The following is a 16,716-nucleotide window of genomic DNA, read 5'->3' as shown; positions in this document are numbered from 1 at the left end:
AATTAAACTTACTTCATGTTCCCTATGCTTAATTTTGAAGGACTTCTGCTGGAAGTTCCAATGCGGGCCTGCTGAAGGCATCCTTTTGTAAAGGTGTTTGTTTAGAAAATGTTTAATATTGTATTACCACATCTCCAGACCAATGTTGCTGAGACAGCAAGGGGAGGTTTTACCTTATCTTAAGAAATGGGTTAGTACTAAGAATTAATGTTTGTGACATTGTTAATTCTTATTTGCCCAAAGTGAGCTATGGTCATGCCATCATGAGTCTGCAGTTTTAATAATCACTTATGCATAAATTGTGCATAAAACCACCCGGTTTTAGGCATCAGGAGGTGACTTCACATTTTACTCCTGAAGTTTGGTATGATTTTATTGAGATTTTCCTTACTTCGAATGCCATCAGAACTCTTTATGAGTATGGCGCTTTAACTTAGGGAATAGCTGCTTATTAGGATTAGTGTTCCATTTGATGACTTTGTACTTCTGCATTTGAGTCTTTATAAAATATCTTACTACATTTTCTGTAATGCGTCATGGGATTCCCTGTAAACAACCTTTTTAATTTATTTCTGACCAAGAACTCATATATTTAGTTGTCTGTTACCATTTGATCATACTGTTTATACCCTGCTAATTGGATGGGGGTAGGAAAGAGGGTGGTGTCTCTAGATGCTAGATCAACTGAAGTAGAGGCACCAAGCTACCAAGGTAAAATTAGGGGTGTCTGAAAATACTGGGGTTCACTTGATTATTGGGGTTCGATGCCTACAAAGTTTTGGAAGCAGAGGATAGTTAGCATTAGAGCACCTATTCTTTAAGGGGTTCTCAAAAGATTTTTCTGAAATATTGATCCTTCTAATAAGACCGACTAGAAATGAGTTTTTGGAATTTTGCCAGAACTTCAGATGTCGGACTCTGCTGCAGAGGGAGTAGCTGGATTGGCTGTACTTCCTGAGTGAGATTAGAGTGTAAGCATGAACAGGGAGACAAATTGAGTTGAGAGTGTGTATTGTGTGAGACAAGATTGTGGTAATTGGTATTTGCTTTTATGTTGAGTTGTTTGGGTATGTGATGATGATTGTGAGCTCAATTGTTGGATTAATTACTGTTGTGGTGGTGTATTATTCATATTTGTAAACTGTACAATCAAATCAAATCAAATCAAATCATTAGCATTTATAAAGCGCGCTACTCACCCGTGCGGGTCTCAAGGCGCTAGGGACAAAGGGGGTGGTTATCGCTGCTCGAACAGCCAATGAACCACTGATCAATGTTTATTAAGTGTTCCAATTATCAAATTGTGATGGTTATATGATTCTTCAAAATCTAAAATCGCACGTTATTTTGATTACTTGTCTGTCATAGTAGTGTGTTGAACATTGCTCCGTCTACACATTGATAGGGATTCTAAACTATTTTCCTTTTCTAGATTGTGCACATTAATTTGGGTTGCGCAACTTGCTCTTGAGTGCACAGGAGCAGTCACACAAATTGGTGGAAGACTGAAGGTCGGGAGTCCACTTGTGAGAGATTTGTTGGTGTTGATTTAATTAGTCGGCGAACAATGTATCCTGAAAAAAATATTTTGACTGTACTTTTCTCTCCAGGGTAAACAAACAAGGGGCCTATTTAGTTTTGAAGATTTAAAAGGGTTTTGTAATTGTTTTCCTGTTCATGAATAATTTGTGCTGTGATTGGTTGTCTAGCCAAGAGCCGCAATGGGTTTGGTGAACCATCCCCACAAAGCAGTGCTGTAATTGATTGATTACTGATTAAAGTCTCACTACCTTGGGCAGAGTAGCACTGCTATTGGTTATTGTTTGTTGATTTGTTTGTTGTGATTTCGAGGAGATTTTTAAGTTTGGAAGAGTCTATATTGCAAACCTTTACAATGGGAGGTTTAATGCCAAATCCCAAACCTATAGATGGGCTTAGAGATAGTCCAAAAATACTGGCCAAAGGAATGCCAGTTTATGAAATGATAAAGAGAATGGGTATTATATGGGCACCTTGATCTCTGAATGGAATAAAGACACAGCTCATGATGAGGTTTACAGTTTCCATTTGGAAGGTACCTTCAATGTTAAGAAATTACATTTGTTAAGACAAACCACGTATGACACGAAGCCGGTGCCCAGGCCTGTGCAATTCTAGGCGTTAAATAAATCATATGGCTGCAGAGAACAGTTTAGACACTGGCTCGAGAGTATGTTAGATTGAAGAGAAAAACAATGGGGGCAATGTATGATTGGATGTGTAAAGCCATTCCCTGCTATTGTTTCAGAAGAGGGCGAAGAGGGGAAAAATAAAGAAAATGCAGCAAAACAAAAGAATGAACAGGAGGAGGAGACAGATGAGGATGAGAAATTAATATGCAAACTTTTGAATTCCAGACAGCCACCATGCAGAGACAGACCCGTAGGGGTAGTAGCTCAACCTGCTGCAGGGGTCGACAGGAGAGCCAATATGTAGTGGGACAAACTCCTACTGAGTTCCACAGAGTGCACCTACAGGAGTGAAAGTCCCACCAGCAGTTCCTAGCACGAGTGGAGAGATATAAACAGAAATGCAAGCACAGGTTTCACCTGTGACAACTGAATTACCATCTTAAGCTATTAGTGCTGGCATTCTACAGATTGAATATGGCGAAATGTTACAATTGAATATAGCGAAATGTTACAAGGAAATGTAGATTTGAACAGACTTTTGACATTCAATGTTGAGGAAATTAGTTATCTGATAAAGGAAGCTGCTGGATGTGCTAATGAAACCCATGATAAACTTGAAGCTTATGAATTGAAAGGTGATATCAGCAAAATGGAAAGCGAAGTTGCAAAATGCTTTTGACTTTTGATGAAATTAAAGAAATGGGTTTCATACTTTAATGGCCCATAATAAAGATTTAAATGAGAAAACAAGGGAATGGAGTGATTTAAAGAAATATAGAGAAAGACGGAAGACAAGCACAGCAAATAAAAAAATAATTATAGGGGCTGAGGGAAAACATAGAAATGGTGCGAGTGATTCTGAAGTGGCAGCGAGTTCAGTATTAGAGTGTCCCATGAGAGAGGCTCACCATGGAAATCTGGTGCATGTGCCATGGTTTAGGGCTGATTTGTATGCATGTACTCATAAGTTTCCAAAGCTTCGAGGAAACCCAGGAAAATGGTATGATGAAATTCATAAGCGGACACATTTTCCCAATATTATGGAGAGATTTGAACTTGTTATTTAAAATAGTTGTTCCTGTAGATGTTTGATTAGAAGTAAAGTGGTTGTTGGGTGGCCGACACAAGAGAGGGTTGATTCGAACAATGCACAAGCTAAAGTAGTAGCAGATAAACATGATGCTGTCACTGAGTATTTGAAAAAGCAAATTCCTGAAAGAGATTTGAATTGGAGCAATATTATGAGAACCACCCAGGAGCCAAAAGAATCAGCGCATTCATATTATGAGAGTCTGGTGCATATTTACAAAGAGCACAGCGGAGTTGAGCACCCCAAGCAAGGTGATGCTAGTGTTTTTGTTTCTTCATTTGTGAGTGGTTTGAGAGCAGAAATTAGTAATCACATTCAGCAAAGTGAAATGTGTTGGCAAAAAATACAAGTGCAAAGCAGAAGGAGCTTAAAGAGAAGTTGATGATTGCTCAGACAAAGCATTGTGAGAGCGAGAACCAAGATCAAATGGCTTCAAATATAAATGTTACACAGAATTGAGTGAACTGAATAAACCACTGTATGAATGAAGTCATACAAGGTGTTAGGAATGGTGAGATGGTGAAAAAGAATACAGTGTGTCATTGTTGTAGAATGATAGGGCACTGGGAGCAGGAGAATGTAAAATAGGCAACATTCAGAGGAGAATATATAAAATACACAAAATTAAAAAACATTTCAAATGCCCATTGCAGCAGCTCCAGTAATGCAGCAGAGTATGAGAAATCGAAGTCCATGTGATGGAGGCTATCAACAAAATGCATTGATCCAAAAGGTTGACCTGGCAGGAAGCAGTTCACGATGATGGTGCCTGAGGGGGTCAGGGTAGCATTGCTTACTTGGAGCAATCCTAGAAGTAAATTAAAGTGGCCCATCCATTGATGGAGAAGTCCACGGCCCCCATGTTTTGTTTCTAATTGATACAGGAACTACCCATTCTACAGTTGGTTCTGTGGAAGTCCCAAACTAACCCCTCTCAGGAGGAGCAGTCCAAGTTGTAATGATCAGCAATAAACACATTGTAAATTAGGTTACAACAGATGTCCCAGTTAAAATTGGTCAGTTGGAGAATATGTGATTTAAGTCCAGTGAATCTCCTTGGAAGATTCCTTCTCTGTAAAATGAATTTTGAGATTTATTGCATACTGGATGGTGTTGCATTTGAAATCCAAGATAAGGACTCAGTTTTAAAACTGAGCTCAGATGACTCACAAGTTGAGTTATACCTATTTTTTATGACAGAAGACCTACTTTTAGATTTAAGACATACTTTCAAAGACAAAGTATGGGATTATATAGGCAAGGCGATTGGTTTGATCAAGGGAGTAAAGCCAGTTTAAATAAAGATAAAACCAGATGCATTTTTCCTGGAGTGAGACAATACAAGTTGATGAGGGAAACAGAAGACGGAATGAAACCAGTGATTGAGTAAATTATTGAACAGGGAATTCTTCGAGAGGTGCTTGGTAGTCCTTGCCACACTCTGATCGTGGGAGTTAAGAAACCACATTCGAAGTGGAGGATTGTTCAGGATCTTAGAAAACTAAATACAATTATTGTTCCATGCTATCCAGTGACACTGAATCCTGCAGTGATTCTATTCCAGATTCCCTCAAAAGCAGAATGGTATAGAGGTATTGACTTATGCCAAGCATTCCCCTCAATACCTCTTCACAAGAAATCTCAGTACGTTTTTGTGTTCCAATTTTTTAATAAAGTATTCATTTGTTGTAGAATTCTACAAGTTTATACTGAGAGCCATCAATCTTCTCCCAAACACTTAAGAAAGATCTATAGAGTCTAAAATTGGCATGTAATTCAGTACTGGTAGAGTATATAGATGATTTACTGATTGCATCCAAGATTTAAGAATATTGTAAATTAGATACAATTGCTTTGTTGAACCACTTGGCTGAAAATGAACATAGAGTTTCTCGGACAAAAATGCAATACCGTTAAAGGGAAGCCATTTATATCGGACACCATATTGAGAAACTGTAAGGAAAGTCTCAAAAGAACACATTTCTGCAATTCTGAAAATAAGTTCACAGACCATCCAGTGGGAAGTTCAGATGTTTTTGGGGGTTGTTGGATACTGTTGTCAGTGGATTCCAAACTTTTCACTGATTGTGAGGCCTTTGGTGGGATTGACATTTGGTGTTGTCCAAGATCTGGTATAATTTGAGGATAAATGAATTGAGGCATTCAAGAAGTTGAAAGTGAATTTGTGTTTTTTACCCGCACTCAAGATGCCTGACTCCAATATGATATTCTTATTGCTCTGTTATGAGAAAGATCGATGTGCACTTTCAATCCTTGCCCAGAAACATGGAGGTTTGATGCGTAGAGTGGCATATTTGTCTGCTGTGTTGGATCCAGTAGCTGTAAGTCTCCCCGGGTTGTCTGAAATCAGTTCCAGTTGTTTCTTTGGCAATTGAACTTAGAGAAGGGTTTGTGATGGGTCATACTTTAATTGTTTATGCCCCTCATATGGTTGAGATCCTGTTACCAAGAAGAAGCACGTAGCACATGACAAATACTAGGCTGAGCAGGCTATATTTACAGCAAAGAACATATAAATTCAGAGTTGCAATGTTCTGAATCCAGCAATACTGCTCCCGATTCCAGACAAAACTGATGAGGACAAGGAAAGTGAAACAGATGATGATTTAGATCATGATTGCCAGGAGCTGATCAAATTATACACAAAATCAAAATCATACGTTACAGAAATTCTTTTGCAAATGTCTGATTTGATGCTGTTTCTGGATGGTTCCTCCTTAAGGGACCAACATGGAACATTGAAAGCTGCCTATGCAGCGTGCTCTGTTTCAGAGACACTGGAAGCATCCCATTCACCAAAAGTCACATTGACACAGGTGGCCCTTAACTGGAGCTTGCTGTCTTTCTGAGAATGTGAGCGTGATAATCTACACAGATAGCTAGTGTGGTTTTGGTGTTGTTCATGACTATGGACAACTGAGGTCACAAAGGGGATTCATGACACTTAAGGAGCTCCAATAAAATATAGTGTGCATATATTGGATTTATCTGGAGCTAGTCAAAAGCCACAGGAAATAGCTGTGGTCAAGTGCACTTCTCATAAAACTGGTAAGGATATAGTCAACCTTGTTACTAGATATGCTGACCAGATGGTAAGTGTTCTGCTTTCCCACTTATCTCATAACCAAGGTTACAGAACTTCTGAGTTTAAAGAAGACATTTATTGTTATTAATTCCCCACCCACAATTTCCTGAGAGACGAAATTATTAGATTGGAAGCACACGTTTAAAAGTAGTCGCAGCAATGAAAGCAAAATATATCAAGGTACTTCTCAGTTGCAATGTACACAGCAAATATAGGTGATTATAGTATAACATAACTGCAAAGCAAAGCATAAAAGTCAAATTCATCACCGTATGGGCAAGGCGGTAGGGCCTATACTCAGCTTCATCTTTCTGGGGTCTGCAAGTTGATGACTCCGGTCAACTGCGAGAAAGAGATTCTCTGCCCAAACGGGAGACGGGCAACTGACGTCTAGTTCCAGTCTGAAGTCAAGCAGATTCAAATCTAACTCACTGTAGCCCAGAGTCATCCTTAAAAGCAAACTCAGTGTGAGAGCTGAATAACCTTGGAGAGGAGCCAGTTCTCCTGAGCAAATTCGCTCTCAGACTGGATTGCGAGGTAAACACAAAATTTACGTGCTCTTATCAGCTAAGGTCTGGTGTGAAGAAAACAGCTTGGTCCATCTTGTGGAAAAACACAGCTTGGAAAAACACAGACATCTGTAATGTCTCAACTGCAATGTCTAACCCTACGTTAAAGCCAATAGGCAGCTAACCTAAATATCAAATGTAATGTCTAATGTCATGTCAAAGCCAATAGGCAGCTAAACTGAATACAGAATGCAATGTCTAATGCCATGTCAAAGCCAATAAGCAGCTAAACTGAATACAGAATGTAATGTCTAATGCCATGTCAAAGCCAATAGGCGGCGAAACTGAACAAAACATATAGGGGGTCATTACAACCCTGGCGGACGGTGTTAAAGGTGCAGTAATACTGCAAACAGGCCGGCGGACAAAAAAAGGGAATTATGACCCTGGCGGAAACCGCCAACAAAGACAGCCACTTTAACACACGGTACAGACAAGCAGCGCGGCGGTCACCGCCAACAGACAGGCGGAAGACAATGTACCGCCCATAGTATCACAACCTACCAATCCGCCACCTTTTCCGGGGCGGATTCACCGTGGATAAAAACACGGCGGAAACAGTTACTGCAATGGGAAAACGCTCACCTTAACACATCCCACAAGGAAGGAGGACTCCATGGAGCCGGAATTACAAATCCTACCGGCCCTTGTATTCCTACTGATCTACGAAGAGCAACGCCGGCGCGGGGGAAGACAATGGTGAGTACTGCACCTACGACATAGGGGAGGGGGAGGGAAAAGTTAGGGGGACACACACGAAACACCCCCACCCCCACCCTCGCATATTACAACACAAACACCAATGCATTCACAAAAATCACAGTAACAACCCACAACCCCCCCGGAAGAATGCAAAGACAAAACGAAATCAGTTCAAACATTGTAATGTATCAATATACATGTCTCAAAAATATACAGATATATTATAAAATCATTCAAAAGTATATACATTACGAGAAGTAGTGCAGATATGCACATATCAATGTCCGTGCACCACTAGTCCAAAAATGCATGGGCGAGGCCCACAAAAGATACCTGTCCACAATCGGAGAGAACACTGCCGGGGCTTCAGATAGAAATACAACAGGCACCTCAGGGGGAAGGGAAGGGGGTGCACCTCAGCCGGATGAGTGCAAAGCCAGATCCACAACGGGTCTCCATGCCCATTGATGTATTCTGGGGAGTGCAAAGTCACAGTCTCACAAGTCTATACAGTGGGTGGGTTGCCCACTGTAACATCCTGGGGAGTCCAAAGCCACAGTCTCTCAAGTCTCTACAGTGGGTGGTTTGCCCACTGTACCATCCTGGGGAGTGCAAAGCCACAGTCTCTCAAGTCTCTACAGTGGGTGGTTTGCCCACTGTACCATCCTGGGGAGTGCAAAGCCACAGTCTCTCAAGTCTCTACAGTGGGTGGTTTGCCCACTGGACCATCCTGGGGAGTGCAAAGCCACAGTTTCGCAAGTAGATAACAGCCTCCACTGGCTCTGGAGGGGGACTGGTGCCCAGACTGGATTAGTCTCCCCGTGAAAGTTCCTGTCCCGTCACTGTCCCAGCTGCACATGGGATAACGATGCTTGATATGGCGGCCTTTTCATTCTTCCCCGGTGCATGCCCTGTTCAGCGGTGCTTTGCCATGGCGGTTCTGGACTGTTCAGCGGTGCTTTGCAATGGCGGTTCTGGACTGTTCAGCAGTGCTTTGCCATGGCGGTTCTGGACTGTTCAGCGGTGATTTTCCATGGCGGTTCTAGACTGTCAGCGGTGCTTTGCCATGGCGGTTCTAGACTGTTCAGCGGTGCTTTGCCATGGCGGTTCTGGACTGGGCATTGGTGTGTGGCATGACGTTCCCTGGACTGGGCATTGGTGTGTGGCATGATGTTCCCTCATTGCCCAGCGGGGCTGTGGCAGCCGGGGCCCTCCTGGGCACTGACTCCGGCGGTGGTCTCCTGACCAGTGACGATAATTGGGCCCTCCTGGCCACTGACTCCGGCGGTCTCCTGACCAGTGACAATACTTGGGCCCTCCTGGGCAATGACTCTGGCGGTGGTCTCCTGACCAGTGACGATACTTGGGCCCTTCTGGGCACTGACTCCGGCGGTGGCGGTGGTCTCCTGACCAGTGACGATACTTGGGCCCTCCTGGGCAATGACTTTGGCGGTGGTCTCCGGACCAGTGACGATACTTGGGCCCTCCTGAGCAATGACTCTGGCGGTGGTCTCCGGACCAGTGACGATACTTGGGCCCTCCTGGGCACTGACTCCGGCGGTGGCGGTGGTCTCCTGACCAGTGACAATACTTGGGCCCTCCTGGGCAATGACTTTGGCGGTGGTCTCCTGACCAGTGACGATACTTGGGCCCTCCTGGCAATGACTCCAGCGGTGGCGGTGGTCTCCTGACCAGTGACGATACTTGGGCCCTCCTGGGCACTGACTCCGGCGGTGGCGGTGGTCTCCTGACCAGTGACGATACTTGGGCCCTCCTGGGCAATGACTCCGGCGGTGGTCTCCGGACCAGTGACGATACTTGGGCCCTCCTGGGCACTGACTCCGGCGGTCTCCTGACCAGTGACAATACTTGGGCCCTCCTGGGCAATGACTCTGGCGGTGGTCTCCGGACCAGTGACGATACTTGGGCCCTCCTGGGCACTGACTCCGGCGGTGGCGGTGGTCTCCTGACCAGTGACGATACTTGGGCCCTCCTGGGCAATGACTTTGGCGGTGGTCTCCGGACCAGTGACGATACTTGGGCCCTCCTGGGCAATTACTCTGGCGGTGGTCTCTGGACCAGTGATGATACATGGGCCCTCCTGGGCACTGACTCCGGCGGTGGCGGTGGTCTCCTGACCAGTGACGATACTTGGGCCCTCCTGGGCAATGACTTTGGCTGTGGTCTCCGGACCAGTGACGATACTTGGGCCCTCCTGGGCAATGACTCTGGCGGTGGTCTCTGGACCAGTGACGACGGTGCTGGTGGTGGCGTCCCGACCGCCGGGAAGGATGCCGCTCTTCTCCGCCGTGATGCTCACACCGGGCTGTGCAGACTTCCTCTGGCCCTTACCCACCTTTGGAGGAGTCACAGCTGACTCTGCAATCCCCCTGGGACCCCTGTGAGTTGTTTTGCCTCCAGGAGTCTTCACAGGGTCCTGTCGGCCACTTTCCAATTTCAGAGCCTTTACAGGGGGTGGGCTGCCAGTGCCTTGGCTCCGGGTCACACTGCCTGCCCTGGTGGCCAGTGCACTCCACATACCTTGAACAGGCACCACTGGTATTGGAGGCTTTTTGGGTGAGGCGCTATGACGGGACTGATGAATTGGAGGGGGGGGGTGGGGGCAAAAAGGTCAACTTTACAGAGGGACAGTTTCTGATGAACACTGGGATGGGTAGTTTTAGGGGGCCTGGGAGTGGAGGAAGAGGAGGTGTTTGTAGGAGGTGTCACTTTAGGTGTTTTGGGTGCAGGTACTGGAGGCTGTCGTGAGGTGGATGGATGTTGGGTGTGTGGGTGCCCGCGTTTGTGTACTTTGGGAGGGGGCGTCACAGACACACTGGGAGAGGACACAGGGGACGTGTAAATGGGAGTGGAAGTGGTGATTGCAGGTGAGCGGGGTTTGGTGCTGGGTGTTCTGGTGCGACTCCTGGTGCCTGTAGATGTAGTGCATGCAGGTGAGAGTGTAGACGAGACTAGGAGGGAGGAGGGAGACGACGAGGAGGGGGACACAGTGGAGGCAGTGGATGTTGCTGTGTCTGCATGTGGGTGATGCTTGTGTGTGTGCCTGTGGGTTGTGTGGTGCCTATGTTTGCCTGAGCTTCCCTTGTGTGTTGACTTGTGTGCATGCTGGTCTGTAGGTGTGCTTGGGATGGGCTGGGGTACAGGGGATTGGCTCTGGGTGGAGGAGGTTGGAGGGGGGAGGCTAGACACAGGGACAATGGCTGCCATCAGTGCTGAGGCCAGAGATTGCAGGGTTCGCTGAAGGACAGCCTGACCAGAATGAATGCCCTCCAGGAATGCATTACCATGTTGCAACTCCCTTTCTACACCCTGGATGGCATTCACAATGGTAGACTGCCCAACAGTGAGTGACCTGAGGAGGTCAATGGCCTCCTCACTGAGGGCAGCAGGGGTGACTGGGGCAGGGCCTGAGGTGCCTGGGGTGAAGGTGATGCCCACCCTCCTGGGTGAGCGGGCACGGGGCGAACACTGAGGGGCTGCTGAGAGGGCGGTGCTGGTAGGGGAGGTGGTGGCTGTACCTGTAGAAGTGGGGCGCACAGATGGTGCCGCCACCACAAGAGAGCTCCCATCGGCGGATGAGTCCGTGTCGCTGCTTGGTGATCCGGTGGCCGACGTGAAGCTCCCCTCGCCCTCCGTCCCACTGGTGCATTCAGTCTGTAGTGTGGCCCTCCATGGCCATGTGGGATGCAGCTCCCTCGTGCTCCGGTGCCATTATACCTCCTCCTGATGATGCTGATGCACAAAAGAACAGGGAGAGCACAAAAAGGGGGGGGGAGACAGAAGAAAGACAGGTTGAGTGCATGGCATACCGCTGCCGTTGGCGGACAATACAGACACAGCAGCCCCCTGCATTACGCTGTGCTCCTGGCCTCTGCAGATGCAATTTCTGGGATCTGGCCTACATGGCTATGGTGGACATTTGCACACATGGATGCCACAGGGGCATCTATACCTGTACTTGGCACTCTACTGCGGTGGGGTAGAGTGCCGCATGGCCTGCATTACGGAGGAGCCTAGTCTACGTATTTCTGCCTGGCCTAGGTACACCCACAGGCCTCCTACCCCACCCAGATCCCTCCACTGCGCACAAAGTCCGCAGAATGAGAGAGTACTCACCCCCTTGTGTCTGCTGTGATGTCCTCAAGCGCCCATCCAACTCAGGGTAGGCCACCGCCAGGATCCTGAACATCAGGGGGGTCATGGGGCGACGGGCACCCCTGCCACAATGGGATGCCATCCCCAGCTGAGCCTTCGCCGTCTTCTTGCTCCAGCGGCGAATGTCTTCCCATCTTTTACGGCAGTGGGTGCCCCGTCTCTGGTGGACCCCCAGGGTCCGGACGTCCTTGGCGATGGCACCCCAAATGTCCTTCTTCTGGTGGGCGCTGACCTACATGACATGCACAAGGGAAGAAGAGAAGTCATTACCAACTGCACCGTCGATGTGAGTGGCCCCCCTCCCTACTCTAGCCATGTGGCCCATTCGTTCACATGCATTCATGGCCCCTGAACTCTGCCTCCGTCCCTTTTACAACCAGCCCTCTCCACCCAGGCCTAGCCCATACAACGTGCTCCCTGTGTACTAACCTGTTGGTCTGGAGGACCGTAGAGTAGCGTGTACTGGGGGAGGACCCCGTCTACCAGCTTCTCCAACTCCTGAGCAGTGAAGGCAGGGGCCCTTTCCCCAGACGCAGCAGCCATTGTCTCTTCCAGACCGAGGTCACAGCAGCACTTGCAGTGTAGGTCCTCTCCTGTCGAAGATCAGGTATCTAGTGATTGAACAGATAGAAAATGGTGGTGACATCCGCAGTGGTGCGTATCATCACCGCCGGCGCACCTGTTCATTGGCTCCTGGGACCCATAGGGTCCTATGTTAACCAATGCAGCATTGCGCCGCGGTCTACGACCGCCTACCGCGACGGTGTGCAACGCCAACGCAGTTACCCCACAATCCCATTGTCCCAGTTTAGAGGTCAGGCAGCTGCCATTTCAGGGGCCCACATGGCTTCATTTACTTCTGCGTCACACATAGCTAGGCCTACACTCAACACACATACAGGAAGGGTTTTGTGTTTGGTGTCGTCTTCTGTGTAACTGTGGGTACATACCTGGAAAAAAATCGACTCGATCGTCGCTGTTGTCCTTCCTAGGCGCCGTCAGCTGGGACATTTGAGAAGATGGCGGAATCCTCCGGTGTACCGACCGCTGGTGGACCTGTTGACAATGGAGGAGCGACATTTAATCGTCACCTACAGGTTTGACCGTGCCACAATCCAGGAACTATGTACCCAGTTGGAGCCAGACCTGATGTCACCAATCCGCCATCCCACTGGAATCCCCCCTGACGTGCAGGTGCTGTCAGTGCTCCATTTCCTTGCAAGTGGGTCTTTTCAGACAACAGTGCCCATGGCATCAGGGATGTCCCAGCCTATGTTTTCCAACGTGTTGTCCAGAGTGTTGTCTGACCTGCTGAAACACGTAAGGAGATACATCATTTTCCCTGAGTTGGAAGATTTGGCTACAGTGAAAGGTGACTTCTATGCCCTTGGACATATCCCCAACATCATAGGTGCTATTGATGGGACCCATGTAGCTCTGGTCCCCCCCCACAGGAGTGAACAGGTGTACAGGAACAGGAAGAGTTATCATTCCATGAATGTACAGATGGTATGTTTGGCAGACCAGTACATCTCCCAGGTTAATGCTATGTTCCCCGGCTCAGTGCATGACGCCTAAATCCTGCGGAATACCAGCATCCCTGATATGATGGATCAACTCCAGAGGCACTGTGTGTGGCTATTAGGGGACTCTGGTTACCCCAACCTGTCCTGGCTATTGACCCCAGTGAGGAATCCCAGGACCAGGGCAGAGGAACGCTACAATGAGGCCCATGGGCGGACTAGGAGGGTGATCGAACGCACCTTCGGCCTCCTTAAGGCCAGGTTCAGGTGCCTCCATATGACAGGTGGTTCCCTATTCTACTCACCGAAGAAGGTGTGCCAGATCATCATCGCCTGCTCGATGCTTCACAATCTTGCTTTGCGACGCCAGGTGCCTTTTCTGCAGGAGGATGGTCCAGATGACAGTGTTGTGGCAGCTGTGGAGCCTGTGGACAGTGATGAGGAGGAAGCTGAGGAAGAAGACAACGACAACAGGGAGTCAGTCATACAGCAATATTTCCAGTGACACACAGATGAGAACATTTTCATTTTTACCATTACATTCACTGTCACACGTCTTCCTCTATCCTGTGTGTAATTTCATGGGATTATTTGGTAACTGAGTTGTTTCTTTCCATTACGGTTTCACAGGTGTGGTTACCAACGTGTGTCATCTGCATGCATCCTTCAAGGACTTGTGATGTGTGACATTGGTATGTTGCCTTTACAACTAACAACGCATTTTGCCACTGTCATTGATAATACATTTTACCAAATCATAGACTGACTCCAGATTGTTTTGTGGTTCAAGGGTGTTTATTTAAGTGCTAAAAAATGGAGGGGGTTGTAAAATGGTGATGGGTGATGGCGGAGGAATGTCCATGGCAGAGTCCAGTCTATTAGTCTCACAGGTGCACTGCCCATATGGGCATAGGAAGTGGAGCTGGGGCAGTTTAAGTGTGGACAGGGTAACAAAGTGGGACAGTGGGGGGACAATCAGGGTGGTCTCATTTCCTGGCGGGGGTCTTGCCATCTTGCTCTGTCCTGTTCCTGGATCTCAGGGACCGCTTGCGTGGTGGTTGTCCATCTGCAGGGGGTGGGGTGCTGGTGTGGTGGTCCTGTGGCGGGGCGTCCTGTCCACTAGCGCCGGCGGAGGTGGTGGGCAGTTCATCATCCATGCTAGTGTCAGGGGCCCCTTGGAGTGCCACGGTGTCCCTCATGGTCTGCTGTATGTCCTTCAGCACCCCAACGATGGTGCCCAAGGCGGAGCTGATGGTCCTGAGCTCCTCCCTGAACCCCAAATACTGTTCCTCCTGCAGGCGCTGGGTCTCCTGAAACTTGACCAGGACCGTCGCCATTGTCTCCTGGGAGTGGTGGTATGCTCCCATGATGGAGGAGAGGGCCTCGTGGAGAGTGGGTTCCCTTGGCGTGTCCGCCCCCTGTCGCACAGCAGCCCTCCCAGTTCCCCTGTGTTCCTGTGCCTCCGTCCCTTGGACCGTGTGCACACTACCACTGCCCCCAGGTCCCTGTTGTTGTTGGGGTGGTGGGTTATTCTGGGTTCCCTGTAGTGGTGGACACACAGCTGATTGACCTGTCCTGGGTATGGAGGTTTGGGCCCGCTGGGTGGGTGCTGTACTGGTGTTACCAGAGGGTGGAAGGTCAGTGTTGGGCTGTGCCTGTGCAAGGGGAACCGACTGTCCCGAGTCCCACGATGGTCCGGGCTGGTCATCAGGCTCCAGTAGGGCAGAGCTACTATCGTCACTGTGGGCCTCTTCTATGGGTGGAGTGGAGTTGTCTGGTGACGGTCCTTCGTGATACTGCAGGGGCATAAGAGCATGATTATTGCATGTGTGTGTGTGATGGTGTGCAATGGGTGGGTGTGCGTGTACCCCAGTGCAAGCATTCCTGTGTGGGGGCTTGTGTGATGATGGTTAGGGGGTTGTTATGGGTATGTGCAGTGGCCATGCTTTCGTGATGGGTGTCCATGCTTAGTTGTGTCATGCAGGGCTTTGTGTTGGGATGTGTGGTTTGTGTTATTAGTACATAAGTGAGGAGTTGGAGTGATAGGTGAGGGGGTGAGGGTGGGGGTGTGTGATAGCATGCAGGGAGGGTGGGGGATATGATAGTTAAGATTTGACTTACCAGTGTTCATTCCTCCACCGACTCCTCCGAGGCCCTCTGGATGCATGATGGTCAAGACTTGCTCCTCCCATGTTGTTAGTTGTGGGGGAGGAGGTGGGGGTCCGCCACCAGTCCGCTGAACCGCGATGTTGTGCCTGGAGACCGTTGATCGCACCTTCCCCCGTAGGTCGTTCCACCTCTTCCTGATGTCCTCCCGATTTCTTGGGTGCTGTCCCACAGCGTTGACCCTGTCCACTATTCTGTGCCATAGCTCCATCTTCCTGGCTATGGATGTGTGCTGCACCTGTGAGCCAAATAGCTGTGGCTCTAACCGGACGATTTCCTCCACCATGACCCTGAGCTCCTCCTCGGAAAAGCGGGGGTGTCTTTTGCGTGCCATGGGGTGGTGTGTGTGATGTGTGGTGCGATGTGAGTGTTGATGTGTGTGGTGATGTGTAGTAGTGTGTGGTGTTTTGTGCATGGATGTTGTGTGGGTGATGGTGTTGTGTGCCTCTGTGTGGTGGGATTGTCTAATCAGTGCTGTCTCTCTGGCCTTCGTGACTAATTTTTGGTCGTAGGGGTTTGTGGGTGATGTGGGTGTGTGTTTTATATTGTAATGTGTGTGTGGGAGTGTTGTTTGTATGTGTATCAGGTGTGTGTATTTTGAATTGTCCAATGTGGCGGTGTTTTGGAGATGTGTGTGTATGTTGAGCGCGGCGGTGTGTACCGCCAATGGAATACCGCGGTTGAAAGACCGCCGCGTGGATTCGTGGGTCGTAATAGCATGGGCGTGTTTCTGTTGGCGTGGAGGTGGAGGATTTGTTATCGCCAGTTTATCACTGACCTTTGGTGTGGCGGACTTGTGTGGGTGTCTGAATTTCGGCGGATTCCGAGATGTGGGTCATAATAGCTGTGGCGGAATTCCGCGGCCGCGGCGGTGTATTGGCGGTCTTCTGCACGGCGGTAAGCGACTTTTACCGCCAATGTTGTAATGACCCCCATAATGTGCTACTGGTGAACATTGAGCAACTAATATGCGCAGTGTTGAAACACCAAGTCATTGGTCAAACACAATTATTATTATTACAGTAAGTTACTATGTACTACAGAAAGAGCCAGTAGTACAGCAAAGTGAATGTGATGAATTCTAAAATTGTGCAGTACAGACTGAAATAATTTAAATTGTTTCTTTAAGGATTTGATGCAACCTTCTGTGAGTGAACTACATGCTTTGAAGATTTAGCTCAAGAGGAAGAAAAAAGAAAGTGGGAAAAATTGG

Source organism: Pleurodeles waltl, chromosome 4_1, assembly GCF_031143425.1.
Source record: "Pleurodeles waltl isolate 20211129_DDA chromosome 4_1, aPleWal1.hap1.20221129, whole genome shotgun sequence".
In the NCBI taxonomy this organism is placed as follows: Eukaryota; Metazoa; Chordata; class Amphibia; order Caudata; family Salamandridae; genus Pleurodeles; species Pleurodeles waltl.
Note: the sequence above shows the minus strand (reverse complement) of the source record.